A 4,136-nucleotide genomic window follows, 5' to 3' on the forward strand; every position below is an offset into this window, starting at 1 on the left:
GGCTCTTCTTCCAAGGGCGAGCTAGCCTGGGGTGCCGGGCGGGACAGAGCACGTGGTACGTTGATGTCCCATAGCCGCACCCAACACCACTTTTGCCTCTCAAACGAAGAGTCCTGCCAGCTCCCAGGTGCAGACACACCCCGTTTCCCAGGATTTATGCAGGAAGGATGTAAGTCCCACATGGAAAGTGTCCCAGTTCTGATAACTGGGCTTTGGCCTCATTCCCGACATCCCATCCCCACCTCGTGCCCCAGTTTTGGGAACCAGGTCCCTGACTTGTTCCCTGAGACCCAGTCTGCCTGAATCACTTGCCTGGAACCCCAGAGCCTTGCCTCCCTTGGGTCCTAGAGAGATGGGGTAGGAGAGAGGGAGGGACTCGGTTGTATTTCAGCCTGCCCCTGCTCCACAGTCTACCTGGATCCCTGTGACTCGTTCGGCCTCTAGGCTGGACTCTTAGTGTCAGGGTCTGCTGCCCCCATGCCCCCTTCCAGCACCCACGCTACCCCCGAGAGGCCTTGATCTGGTCCCCAGCCCTCCCTGTCCACCCCATCTTAGGGGTGTGGCTTCCATTCTCCTGCTCTGTCAATGTTGTCACTGCTCGTAGCTGGACCATGTCCTCAGACAGCCCCTGTGAAACGCCCAGGGCCCAATCGGGTCAGGGGGGGGGGGGGTGGTGACTCCAGTAGGACATGCCTTCCCAGACTTTTCCAAAGTTTCCCAGATTTCCCACGTCAGTGACCTCACCCCGTGAGGACCGGAGGGTATATAGCCGGAAGCAGCACTTGAGACAGGAAAAACGTATCTGAGGCTTGTCTGAAGAGCTCATGTGCTTCCTTCATTCTCCGAAATGAATCCAGATTTGTTTGAAAATATTGCTTTTAATTACTTTCCACTGAACAGAACGAAGCTGCCGGCAGATACTTTGTTTATCCTCTCTTGTCCTGATTTACTTACAAACACCCTCTCTCCCTCTGTCCCGCTCAGCAGGCCGTGCCCAACCCCGGTGTCATCCCTCTGCCCACCTGCTTCATGCCAGCACCTGCCCAGCTGAACCCCGAGGCAGAAAAGCACGGGGCTCTCTGACCCGCGCTGACGCTCATTTTAAACCCATGGCCGGAGATCTCCAAGAGGCGTTTCTGCCCGCCCCGCGATCTTAGCACCTGCCTTGTGTGAGGGGCTTGCTCGCCAAAATGGCTAAAAAAATCACGCCCTCCCTCTCTCCTCGGACCGCCTGGAGCCCTGCCCCCTCAAGGGTGGCCTTACCCCATAGCCCACTGACGAAACCAAGCGATCGTCACCTCCCCAAGGGTGTCCACAAAGCTGCACATTCTCTGACTGCCCTCCTGCCACTCGGAGTGATCTGTCCCTGCCCTTATTAGGGGTCCTTGTGTACCCCTTCGCCCTCTCAAGAACGTCTCTCCTGAATCACCGACTTCGCCTTGTCTGTTTCATCATTCCAACAGGCTTGTGAATATGCCCTTGTATCTCAAGCAAAATTCCCCCACCCCAAGCCAACACCCTCCTTCGGCTCTTGGTCTCTCTTTGCTGCTTTCACTGCAAGCCTTCTTGAAAAAGCTGGTGTGTCAGGGTCCCCAAGACCACCCACCCTCAGGTTGGATGATTCCCTGGAAGGACTCGCGGGACTCAGAAAGGCTGTTCTCATGGTTATGGTTTGTTACAGCGAACAGAGACAGAGGAAAAAGGCACATAGGGCAGAGTCTGGGAGGGGCCAGGAGCAAGCCTCCAGGTGTTCCCTTCTGGTGTGTGTGTGTGGGGGGAGGGGGTGGTGTGTCATGGACGATGCTTCATTCCCCCACCCCCAGCAACGATGTGTGACACCTGTACAGAAAATCATCATCCAGGGAAACTCACCTGAGCCTTGGTGTCCAGCGTTTGTACTCGGGGTCAGTCACGGAGGCACGAGGACCCGTGTGAGCCTCAACTACTCAGTCTCCACCCCACCCCACCGCCCGCCGCCGGGGGGGTTAAAACCGATACAGGGCCCCAGGCAAATAAAAACGTGCTTCCCATAAATCAGTTGAGTATCCTACATTCTCTGATAGGACCCTTATCGGGCAAGATATTCCAAGGGCTCACATAGCAGCCACTAGTCAAGGCGCAGGCCTTTGGGGGGGTGGGGGGGATGTGCAGGGTTTGAGCACCCTAAGGTGGCCGGGGTAACCCTTTATTGCACACGGGGTCCACAGTCTTCCTACCACTCACTCCTCGCGTTCACTCCTTCGCCGGTTCCCACTCCGCCATCGCCCCCACAGCTCACCGAGATCACTGCTGTCAAGGCCAACGGTGACCTCCACGTTATGAAACTTCATGGCCAGGCCTCTGTATTCATCTGCGTTGAGCTCCCAGCTGCACGGACACACAGTTAACCCTTCCTTCCTGCTCCAAAGATTTCCTTCTCTTGCCTTTCAAACCACACCTTTCTGGGCCACCTGGGTGGGCTCAGTCAGTGAAGCGGCCACCTCTTGATTTCGGCCCAGGTCAAGCCCTCACTGTTAGTGGGTTTGAGCCCCGCGTCGGGCTCTTCGCTGACAGTGCATAGCCTGCTTGGGATTCTCCCTCTCTCTCCCCCCCCACCCCACCTCTGCCCCTCTCCCCAGCTCATGCTCTGTCTCTCTTACAATAAACAAAACAAAACACACCCTTCCTTGGTTTGCCTTCCAGCTCACTGGTTTAGCCTGCAGTGCAGTGAAAGCATTGATGATGTCTGGGCCTCCCCCCTGGTTGGGCCTGAGGCAGCAGGGCTGGGGCGCGGCCTGATCCTCAGCATTTCTAACAAGTGCTAGGTGATGCTGTGGCTGCTGGTCCCTGGCCCGTACTTTAAGAAGCACTGTTTTCCTTCACTGCCTCTTCCTTCTCAGGCTCCTTCTGATTCTTTCTTATCTCCCCATCCTCTAAATCTGCAGTACCCCAGGGCACAGCCCTGCCTCTCTTTATTCTTTCTATTTAGATTGTTTTTAATGTTGATTTATTTTTGAGAGAGAGAGAGAGAGAGAGAGGATGAGTGGGAGAGGGGGCAGAGAGAGGGAGACACAGAATCTGAAGCAAGCTGCAGGCTCTGAGCTGTCAGCACAGAGCCGGACGCGGGGCTTGAACTCACCGACCACGAGATCGTGACCTGAGCCAAAGTCAGACGCTTAACCGACTGAGCCCCCAGGCACCCCTATTCTTTCTATTCACTCTGCCTAGGCAATCTCATCCAGGCTCATGGCTCTGGCTATCATCTGATGACTTTCAGACCAATGACTCCTTCCGAGACCTTTCCCTCGACTCCTCGTGTATATATATTCAGGTTGCCTAATAGGAGTCTCGGAATGAATATATCCCACGCTCCTGATCCCCCTCGACTTCTGCCCCAAGCCTTCCCCTTACCGAATAGGCTCACCATCTGCCAGTTGTTCAAATCAGAAATGCAAGTGTTATCATCCATTCTCGGGGCGCCTGGGGGGCCCAGTCGGTTAAGTGTCCAACTTCGGCTCAGGTCACGATCTCGCGGTCCGTGAGTTCGAGCCCCGCGTTGGGCTCTGGGCTGACGGCTCAGAGCCTGGAGCCTGCTTCGGATTCTGTGTCTCCCTCTCTCTCTGCCCCTCCCCGCTCATGCTCTGTCTCTCTGTCTTAAAAATAAATAAAACATTAAAAAATTTAAAAAAAAATCCATTCTCTGTACAATGCCCAGAATGATCACGTTGCAATCAAAATACTATCGTGCTGCTTCATAAAACTCTCCGAAGCTTGTTGATACGCTTAGAATGAGATACATACCCTCACCCTGACTTACAAAGCCCTGTGTGATCTGACCCCTGCCCACCTCTCGGGCCTGGTGCAGTAACCCTCCTTCTTTCTCCCATCACGCTGCGGGACATGCAGGCCTCCGTCTGTCCCCCAAGCATGTCAGATCCAGGGATCTTGCACATGTTGCCTCCGCCTGGAAGGCACCTTCCCCTATCCTCAGAGGACTTGGTCCCCCTTGTCATTTGGGTCTCAGTTTGTCACGCAACAATCGCAGATGTTTCGCCGACCCCTCAGCCTTCGGTCGCTGCCTGGTCACCCTCTGCAACCCACTCGGTCTCGTCTGTGACCCCAGAATTGGGAACGGAGCCTTACCTCCTCATCCTGGA

This window comes from Neofelis nebulosa, chromosome 8 (assembly GCF_028018385.1).
Source record: "Neofelis nebulosa isolate mNeoNeb1 chromosome 8, mNeoNeb1.pri, whole genome shotgun sequence".
Lineage (NCBI taxonomy): Eukaryota > Metazoa > Chordata > Mammalia > Carnivora > Felidae > Neofelis > Neofelis nebulosa.